An 11346-nucleotide genomic window follows, 5' to 3' on the forward strand; every position below is an offset into this window, starting at 1 on the left:
CGACTGAAAGCAACAACAAAAGAAATACAACGAACCACTTTATCATATAGATGTTCTCAAGGGCCGGGCCAATGGGCCATGACTTCTTTCTATTATCTTGTAGACAAACCAAAATATTTTGTTTTATTGAGCAACCCTTGTTTTATGAAGAATGGGTATCCATCAAAATTATCTTTTAAAAGAATGAGTAAATGAGTTGATTATTTGAGACTTGAAGTATGGTTAAGAATATCTTAGGTTAAAATATGTTTTTTTTTCTTCATAAACATGAAAATGTTTTAAATTCGTTCTTATAAAATTTTCAATACATTTTATCTTCATAAAACTTAAGTGTGTTAATTCTATAAAAACGAAAAAACATATTGAAAATTTTAAGTGAGAAATTTTAAATATTTTTATATTTATAAAAATGAAAAACATATTTTAGTATCTTACAAACTAGTTAAATAAATTTTATTCAAAATATAAAGTAACACATCTTTAGGTAACATTAAGGATTAATTTCTTTCCTTTCTATCATTTTTTTTATTTTGCTTTTCACTTTACTAAACTCATTCATCTTTATTTGTGAGTTTGTTTATTTGTTTTATTATTGATGTTTTTGGAACAATCCATACATATTTTATTTTTTGCAACTTGTAAGTGGTCCAAACGATTTTTTTTTAATTTTTTTTCAAAAATATGTTTTACGAATTAATTTAAAATTAATGGTCCAAGCAAGAATTAAACATATGACTTTTGCGTTATTAGCACAACGCTCTAATCAATTAAGCTAATAGACCAATTATACTATAAAATAATTAATTTCGCTATATATAACACTAAAATTTCTAATGTATATTTAATGCACATATAAATTTAAATAATAAATTTTGTGACAATTAATTTTGATATAATAATTAATATGTTTACATATATGAATTTTTATGAAACCTATGATTTTTATTTAAAATTTATATATGTAAAAATAATATATTATTAGATCAAAATCAATTGTAATAAGATCAAAAAATACAATAGTAGATTTATGTTAATAAACATATGATTTTTATTTACAATTTATATATGTAAATATATTAATTATTATATCAAAATTAATTGTTACAAAATTTATTATTTAAATTTACATGCACATTAAATATACATTAAAAATTTTAATGTTATATATAACAACATTAATTATTTTATAACATCATTGACCTATTAAGTCAGTTGGTTAGAACGTCCCCAATTTATATGAGACTTATGGATTGGTCAATCCATATGAAGCTTATGGATTACCCAATCCATATCAATTTTACAAAAGGGTAAAACAATAATCACGCACAGTTGTTGGGTGTACCAGCAATTTTACCAGTGCATGTAGCAATTCCCCTTGTTTCTTTGCACAAAATAAATGGAAGTCCACTAAGTCAGTGCAATGATTTTTGTCCACACACACACAACATATCAAATTTTTGGGCTTCACCTCGTACTATATCTAAAGATGATGATTGCTTGCATTCTTAATTAACCAGAAGTTTGTAACAAATTTGTAATAGGCAGCAACGTAATGTAGCTTTCAGCGAGGATGAGATGAGACGAGTTGGCAGTTTTGGAGAGATATAACATTAACATGGTGAAATAAAGATATTTTCAAGTAAATATTGGTAACATCCATCGAGGAGATTTTGAATCTGCCGGGTTTATGCAATTGGGTGTTCAGTGAGACATTAGTCGATGAAAATGAATGTTTATATTTTTTATTTTTTATTTTTACAATGGTGACATTAAAAATCAAACTTATGAATCCATGCATACTACCCAAATCTTTTATTACTATAACTAAGTTGATTGATCAACTGGGTTATATTTTGATACTTTTGTTTAGTGGAATGTTTAGAATATTCCTTTCGACCAATAATTTATTTAGTGGATTTTTTTTGTAGTTATTCAGTTTAAATTGTATCATGATATTACAAGCCTATGCAATTCTGAGTGGAAATGTTCGTGTTCGATCTGTCCCTCTTATGTTATTATCTCTTGTCTATCTTAGCAAGGTTGTGCATTTTTGGTGGAGACGAAGCACGCCAATTTCTAAAAGTTTTTCCAGATTTATGTCTTGTTATGATAACAGAAAATATGGGCAGCATTGGTTGGAAGGAGTAGGGCATACAGCATTTCTTGTTTTTTCTGGTTACTTATATGTAGTAGGCAACAATTAAGTTTTTAGGATTAAAAAGCTGTCACCAACATGATGAGATATAGGGGTAGGAGATAAAAATTTTGTTTTCCGAGGATGTTAGGTTTGAGAAATTTAATTTTCTATATTTGTTATCAATTTTAAAAAAATAACATTTCTCATAAATAATTTTTCTTGAGGATGTGTTTTAAATTATTTTTCACAAAAAAATTATCATGAGACGTGAGAATCTTATTTTTTTCAAATATTTTTTTATTACAATATAATATCATATTACTTTTTATTAAATTATTTAATGTAATAAAAATATTATATAATTCATTAATTTTTAAGAAACTTATCATAAGATTTTAATTATTAATCAAATAAATTTTATTCATTCTCAACAAACATAATTCACAAGATCCATGATTCTTTGGACATGTAAAAATTTCTCCCCTATCAAACCAAACATTCTCATAAATGACAATTAATTTTAATGTATTTTGTGCACTCATGAAAAATATCATTGTGAGAAATTTGTATGACATTGTATTGTCACAATGATTAAAAGAGTAGTAGTCGGAGAATAATTTAAATTTTCAATCCAAATTTGAGTTTCTCCTTTGATGAAAAACGAAAGTATAGTCATGCAGACAAAACTCACAGAAGCCATAGGAAAGGAAAAAAAAAAAAAAAACAAGAATATAGGAATGTAGCTCTAGAACCTGTGCTATAGATACATTGATTGCATAAAATATTAATTTCTACAAAAAAAAAATTGATGGCAGAAATTATGTGCAACACATGGAGTAGAATATATTGCATTTCATGTTGTTTTGTGCGGTAATACAATCTGATTATATGTTCATATTAACGTAGCAACAACTACTTTAGGAAAATATTCAAGAAAATCTATTTCTTTTTTATCATATTATAGCTTTAGATAAATGATCTTCTAACCAAGTTTATGACTAATATCTCCGACTAAGATCACGATTGACCATGCTTCTTTAATAAAATTTCTCTTTCGATGATATTCTTTTTTATTTATAAAATTCAAACTAAAACTTTTTTAAGAAATCCGAGCTCACATCTTCTCATATAGTAATGTAATGAGATTATGTTTCAGAGGATATTTTAATTAATTTTTAGTTTTTTATTAATGGAAAAACTCATTTGATTGTTTGATAATTTTTTTTAATAATTTTTAATATTTTTTAAAACGTTATTTGAAGTAATTTTTTTAAATATTAATTTTTAATTATTAGTTTTTTATATTTTTTTATCCTTAATATATATCAAATTTTTTGCTTATCATCTTTAAATAAATCATAATTTTATTATTTTTTAGTTATTTTACATTTTTTAACTATTTCAATAACTAGTTTTATTAAATATTTATAATTTAATAAGTTAATTTTTCAGCTTTCAAATTATTGACTTCTAACTTTTAGTTTCCAGTTAACTTTTCATGTTTTAGTTAATTTTTTGAGTTTTAATTAACTTTTCAAGTAGTTTTATCAAATATAATCAATATCTAGTTGATATGATTGTTATGATGAAGGTAATAAAATCTCTTATATATAATTTCCAATAATTACGCTAATCTTATTATATGATTCCTAAATTGTGTTTTCAACAAATTGAAAATGTTTATTAGGTGTGAACTCCATTTTATACTTTGAACTTGATGGCTAATTTTAATCGTGAATCTTGTGTCATATTTATCGGAAACAAGTATGCAACTAGGAATTTCAGTTTTAATTGGTTGTCACGGGAAAGGAGTTATTATGAAGACAAATAGATGGCCGTGTTCCAAGCCCCACATTATATGATGCTACACAATTGGATCAATAGAAAGTTAAAGTTGATAGAATTCTAGCTCGATGAAAAGTTGATGAATCACGTGACCTTTCAAATTGTATGTTGGTGTGATTAAATAATCAAGGGTGCATTCAGAGAAATTCATTGAAACAATTTTAAGTACCTCCTCTTGTGTGTCAAAATATCCGGACACATCATCATCAAGAATTTGTGTTTATTAAAGTAAGAATGATTTTGGTTTGATTTGAATTGTAACATAATTGACTCAACTAGTATACTATATATTGGACAGCAACAAAAGCGCAAAGACCAAATTTCAAAGCCACAAAATGTACACAATTAAAAGCTTTATGATCTTATTATTAGCTAGCGCATAATGTCAAACTAGGTACCCCTCTGATTGTTGTTTATATATATATATATATGGAGATACCTATGATATGGAGATACCATACTACTGGGTAGGATATATCATGTACTAGAGGTAAGATGTTAATGACATGTTTAGATTGCAGAAATTCACAAAGGATCGGATTGCTACACAACCCTAAATCGTAAGGCTGTAGCAATCCTTGCTCCTCATTTGTTAATCAAAGGTGAAGTTGATTATTCGAAAACCCAATCCAAGTTAAGGAGTATCTAACTGCCAAATTGGCACAAAATATATTTAACTTATTTTATTATAAAACAGCACTGTGTTCATGTTCACTTCTACAGTCCTCCTTTTAACTACTCTCACCATTCTCTACTCTCTATCTTTGTGTCAACACTCAACAGATCTTTCTCTCTATATCCACGGGCTAATACCCCAAGCCCTAAATATTCCCATAGATAAACCTCCGTGTCCGTGCATCCAATGTCACAACACTCACAAAAATAAAACGATAGAGTAAAAATGATTAGAGTATGATAAACATCCACCCCATTTTGGAGTAAATACATTACGGTAGAAAGAGAGAAAAAAATAAGAAAAATAATTAATTACAAAAATTATAAGTACAATAGTTAATGTGACAAGACAAAATAAAAATAGATAAAAATAAATAAATAAATAAATATTAAATGTATATTTATAATTTTTGTAATGATATATGATAAGATGTCATAATCCAATAATTTTTTATATGTAGAAATTAAACATAATATCAAAAAATCTATTTCATCAACTGGTTAGATTTGTTTAATACAATCCAAAAATATAATGCAAACTTTTGTGGTTCCTACCCCTCCCCAAATTAAATCAACAATCAACCATAGCTTTTCCAACCATGGGGCTCAAAACTTGCCCTAAGTGTCAACGACAACATTCAAAAAGCAATTAGACGCAAAACTTGCGGCATGCATTCCTCTTAAAATATTTTCCTTCTGTGCTCAATGTACAAATTAATGAGGTAGAGAACGTGTCATTACTAGAAAAATGGCTTTCTACGACGGTTAATAAGTGTTTTTAATGACCATTGTAAACTGTCGTTGTATATAACATCGTTAAAACCAAATTGTTTTTTTACAACGGTTATTTTAATAACTATCTTTGAAAGTAAGAACAATTCAAAGGCGATTATTAACTAATAATCATCTTTGAATGTTGTGTCTGTTTTGACATTTAAAGACGGTTATTAGCTAATAACAGTTTTTGAATGTGAAAACTAAAAATCTTTTAAAGACGGTTATTATGAAATAGTCATATTTGAATGTCAAACGAAAAAATCTTTCAAAGACGGTTATTTTATAATAACCGTCTTTGAATGTTAAAAATATAAACTTTCAAAGACGGTTATTTTGTAGTAACCGTCTTTGAATGTCAAAGTGAAAACTTTTCAAAAATAGTTATTTCATAATAACCGTCTTAGAAAGGACATCGAAAGTGACAAATTATCAGACATTAAAATTGATATCCAGGTATTAAAATTGATATCCAACTTAGTACATACTAAAATTGATATCCAACTTAGTACCTACTAAAATTATCAAACATTAAAATACAATTATGGATTTGATGACAAGTCATAATTTAAATATCAAGCAACTATTAGACTAATATATAAAATAGAGATCAAATGTTTAAATACAGGGCACACAATGAAGATCATGCTCATTTTGGTTGTCAATTAATTGAAAGAATAACAAAGAGGCAAAGAAAATAAAAGGACATAAATTTCATAATTACTTTGGCAATACCAGGTGGTGAACTACACGAGATATGCCGGTCACATATGAAGCTAATGATCATGTAGAAAACATAAGGATGAGATTAGTGATACTTATCATTTAGCAAAAGTATCCATAAGAACTAAGAAAATAAATAGAACATTCATTTTGGAAACAAAACCTATAATAGTTTAAACACACTTTAATATGAAGAGGCACTATGGTAAATTAGTACATTATGTTCAGAAGATAGACAATAGTAAATATAATATAATATGTCCACTTTTACAATGCATGACGGAGGAATTAACGTAACAAATAACGCTAAGTGAAACTTCCAAGCTATGACCACCTTATACATAAGCTGCCCCATAGTCCAATACATGATGTAAGATTATCTTTCACATTACAACTATTCTATTAATTTCCTAGGGAAAAATATGACAATATAACTGCCCAAAATTGACAAAATTTCATCCCAGTCACAACATGCAAAATGAAGCAACTAAGGTACAATTAATTAAGCAAAATGGGGAAAGTACATATATATCTTGAGGTTTCTGTCAAAGGCAATCACATATTATAATGTTGTATGATTATGACAACCACTAAGTCAAATGAATGAATTTCTTTAGGTAAGAGAAATACAAAGAAAATAAAGAGCACCCGATTCGGAAATTCGATCGGTGTGACAATCCCACTCACCAATAAGATATAAATTATAATACTATATGAATGTAATAATTATTCAATCGAATAAATGAATTTCTTTTATTTGGGGAAGAGAAATACAAAGAAAAGAACATTCAATTTGGAAATTTTCATCAGTGATCACCACACGTAAGATCTTAAAAAAAAGAAAGTGGTTTAGTCAAACCCCGGCTTGGGTCAGAAAAGTGTGTATCAAAATCGAAGGGAAGGATATAGTTTTTCTTTTCTTTCTTATTTTTTAATAGGGGGGACCTAAGCCCAACTAAAAGATAACAATGAGAAAGAAATTGAGCTAGCTAGCAAGCCTAACGAAAATAAAATGAACGTAACAAAAAAAAAATGAAGAGTAGAATCAAAATATGAACATATTGACTTGGGCTCTAGACAGTCTAAATTGAAAGCTCTTCAAGTTTTGTAACAGAATCTATGACAACTACTTCCTCCTCATCCTCACTGATCCATAAAGGGAGAGGAGTCCCCCAAAACCTACTACGACTAAAGAGGAGTCTCTTTCAACCTTAATTATAATTTGTGAATGGTGTTAAAAAGTTCTATATATAGTTGCCAGTCAAATGATCAAATCAAGTAGTGAATCAAACAGTCGAACTGGCACATAAAGCATAAACACTAAACAACAATAACATATTATTATTTTAAAATTCAAGTAGTGAATAAGTAGAGAATTCAAGCATACCAGACAAAGGGATAACATAATCAAAGTTATATTATTATTTTAAAATTTAATGATAATTTAAAAAATAATATTTTTTAAAAATTGCTAATAAAATAAAGGTATGCCAGCTAACATAATAACAAGAAACACGATAAAACAACAAATAAAAAAAGTGATAAAAAATTAGTAATTTTAAAATTTAAAATTTCATAAAATACAAATACTTAAAAAAAGATAAGAATGAAATTAAAATTTTTAGAATGATATATTTTTTTTATTACTATTCGATTATATAGATACATAGAAAAGAAGAATATATAATAATAGTAGTAGGAATTATTGATAGAAATTAATTAAAAAATGAATTATTAATTAATAGTAATATAAAATATTTTATTTAAAATACACTAATAATTCATAAGTCCAAACTTACAGTCACGTAAGGCCATTTAGAATGTGCAAACTTACAGGTAATTTGAAATATTGTATTGAAAACCTTAATTGCAAATCTGTCCTTGAGAGCTTTAGGAATTGGACCCGAAAGCTTGTGCCCTATCACCACATGGATACATCCACGACTAGGATCAGAGGTAACAATCTATCTTAATAGTACTTATTTAACACATGAAATTCTTTAAAATCTAGTTTCAATAGTTATTCAAAGTTGTATACATAATTTTTGTAAAGATTAATAATTCAAATTAAAAAAAATGTATAAAGATTTGACAGTGAATTGAAAGATTAATAATCGATTATATTGTATTTATTAAATATATTATATAATAAATGATTAATTATTTATTGTGGTTCCACCCACCTTTAAACTAACTAACTACAACAGTAGTTAAGCTAAAAAAATAAAAGATCAATACATTCTAATTAAACACTTTTTTTTTAAAATAATCATAGGAGTACTATATTTATCAAAAAATGGGTAAATATAAGTTCTAATGTTTTTTCTCGAAATACTGCACTTTTTTCGCAAATTCATAATCTGATCATCAAAATCAAAGTCATCTGAGCAAGAATCATCCTGCAAATAATTTGCTTCTGACCATTGAATGAAACTATGATTCTTTTTATATCTAGGAAACTAACACCAATGGAAATTAACAGAACAAAAAAACAGTTCCATAAAGATCAATTCTGAGATATCTTACGTGGCTTTCATTAAGTTGTCCAAGGGGGGCAGGAGAATTAGCAATGTTTCTTTATCTCATGCATTTCTCATCTTCCACTGCAGCTAGAAGCTCTTGGCTACAAAAGAATAAGCAATTGATGAAAATTGAAAATGCTAATGATACCCATAAATGGCTAGCTTGTAACAAGTATTTGAAAGGAAGTGGGAAAATGTGTTGCAAGTGAACATATACCTGGCAGGATCTTTCAAAGCAAGTGATTGCCAACAGAGTGGGCACTCTTTGCTTCTTTGTGACTAAATTTTAATAAACTACTATTTGTTGATAATAAAAAATATATGTTGGAAACTAAATTAATTAGTCTTATATTTACAAAATATATGAAGGGGACATGTGCATGTATTGCCTCAGATATAACACCAAATTGCATGCATTAGCTAGAAATGCCAGACTCTCCAATATCTCGACGACTGCACAAAATCCACACACATTGAAATTAGTGCCACATCACATATATATGCATGATTCATATCTATCATCATTCATCACACACACAAAGTAAAAACAACCGAATTTGGACTCATTCTATCTCCAACCCCAATACTCCCAATTGATCCAGTTAGTCCATATATAATTAATACATACATATAAATATATAAATTATATGAATCAATATGTATATGAACATATATGTATATAAATATAAATAATATTAAACTATAGAGTAAATAGAGAGACGGGAATTTAGGACAGACCTAAAGCAAAGGAGGCTGCAAGCATGCCACCATGGCAGTCTCTGGGAGCAGACTTGTTCCTCCAGTTCACATAGCTTTCCCATGATCTCTGGTTTTGTTCTAATTCCTAAACAAACAAAATTGAAAGAAAAAAAAAGTGCGAATTAAATTATATGTGAGAAGCTAGCAGCATGTGATGTAAATTAATTAATGAGAATAAAAGGAAGAGAAAAGGTGTGAAGAGTGAAGAGTGGAGGACACAACAAACATTAGTGCTATATTTTCCAACTTTTCTCATAAGAGAGACTTTTTTACCTTAAGTAAATTTGGTGAATAAACATATCTTTTGACCAGAACCCCCACCCAAACAAGTTCAAGTTCTTGGTAGAAAGAAAGAAAAGAGAGGACACTGGCTCTGTACTAAGGGAAGGCCACAAGGCTGAAACCGTGAAAATATACGATATCATTAAAGACTATATGATATCATATGATGCTTCAGCCTCATCACCACAGAAAAGGAAAGATAGAATTGACAGAGAGTGTGTGTTGTACCGCCAAAATGGTGTTGCAGAAGTTGCAGTGAACATACAAACACGTTCGGTTGCCATCATTTCCATTGATATTATTTTCTTTCTTTTCTTCTTTTTTTTTTTTTAATGTAAATGTGACCGTGTCCTTTAAGTGTGTGCTTGGTGGATTTATAGGCAGATCAAGGGGGGAAGAGAATCACTTGCTGAAAGAAAAGTTAACATGATCATCAACGATATACAGAAGACGGAAGAGAAATAAATAAATATAAAGAGAATTTTTTTTATATGAAATATAAAATCTATCTTTTTTGTTAGATAGAAAATTAAAGATATCAACCAATAAAAATTGACACAAGCCCTAGACGAATAATAGTTTATATCTTTTAAACAAATGATTTATTTTAAATATGATATAAATTGTATTGAAAAAAATTATTTTATTTTTATTAAAGATTAGTCTATTCCAATACTATAATAAAAAAATTAAAAGAAAAAGAAAGACGAAGTGTACAAAATCTAAAGATTAAGATGAAACTAATCTGGTAGGAATTTAGAATTAATTTAATCTTTTTATAAGGTGACAAATTAAGGCTTAAGTATTTTTTTTAAAAAGATGTTTATATTTAGTACTAAATATAAAAAGAGCCTCAAAAAATTACTAAATCAAAATGTAGCAGACGAAGTCTTAAAACTTACCCAAAAGTACTCAGAGGAGCAGGCAAAGGCCCACCAAAGGATTGCCTTGAAGCATTTTTTTCCCATGTAAGAAAGGTAACTCAACTAACCTCTGGACAATAGGTGTATCCCCCTGTTAGTATATATTGATGGGAAAAAAATCTGTTTTACAATTATCATATAAAAGTCAAGCACAAAAAGCACTCATGTAAATCACGGAAACCTAATTTAACTGTGACACAAAACAATTTAATGAGGAGGCAATCTTCAAGACCCACATATCAACATACTGCAAATTTGTATAGTGTAAAACAAAAATATATATTTACTTTTCCAAGAAAAAGATATGACTAAACAATATATTCTTTGGCACATGATAAGGAAAACATAGATGAAATTGCAAAGGGAACTGTACTTAACCAAAGAAATAATATTTTAGGCAACAATTCAGTTGAGTATAATTTACAATAAAATGCTTAGCAATCAAATGACAAATTCTACCAATTCTATATAAGCATCTGAAAATTATTATGAAAAAAAAAAACACACACACACGGTAAAGTTCAAAGCTGTACCAGATCTCTTGTTTATAATTTGTGAATGCAGGGCCAACAACACTTGATGGTCTCCTAATTTTCCTCCATTTCAAAATGATGTAAAATGCTCCAACCAAAACCAACAAGAGTACAACAAAAGATAGAGCAATGACGATTATGGTTCTAAGATTCATTTTCTCATTCTCGCTGTT

General features: G+C 27.9%; 1 long non-coding RNA gene across 3 annotated transcripts; it reads right to left on the reverse strand.

The window, feature by feature from the left end:
- Positions 1-7797: 7797 nt before the first annotated feature.
- On the reverse strand, positions 7798-10143 carry LOC114406461. 3 transcript variants are annotated; one of them, XR_003665431.1, is made up of 5 exons: positions 9946-10143; positions 9709-9832; positions 9415-9520; positions 8681-9129; positions 7798-8072 (listed from the first exon to the last, which is right to left on the reverse strand). It is a non-coding gene; the product is annotated as an uncharacterized LOC114406461 (long non-coding RNA). The 3 variants fall into 3 exon arrangements; XR_003665430.1 differs by lacking the exon at positions 9709-9832 and having other exon boundaries at positions 7809-8072; positions 8681-8777; positions 8894-9129; positions 9946-10142; XR_003665429.1 differs by lacking the exon at positions 9709-9832 and having other exon boundaries at positions 7805-8072.
- Between the last annotated feature and the right edge of the window lie 1203 nt (positions 10144-11346).

The sequence above is a fragment of the Glycine soja genome, chromosome 3 (assembly GCF_004193775.1).
Source record: "Glycine soja cultivar W05 chromosome 3, ASM419377v2, whole genome shotgun sequence".
Classification (NCBI taxonomy): Eukaryota; Viridiplantae; Streptophyta; class Magnoliopsida; order Fabales; family Fabaceae; genus Glycine; species Glycine soja.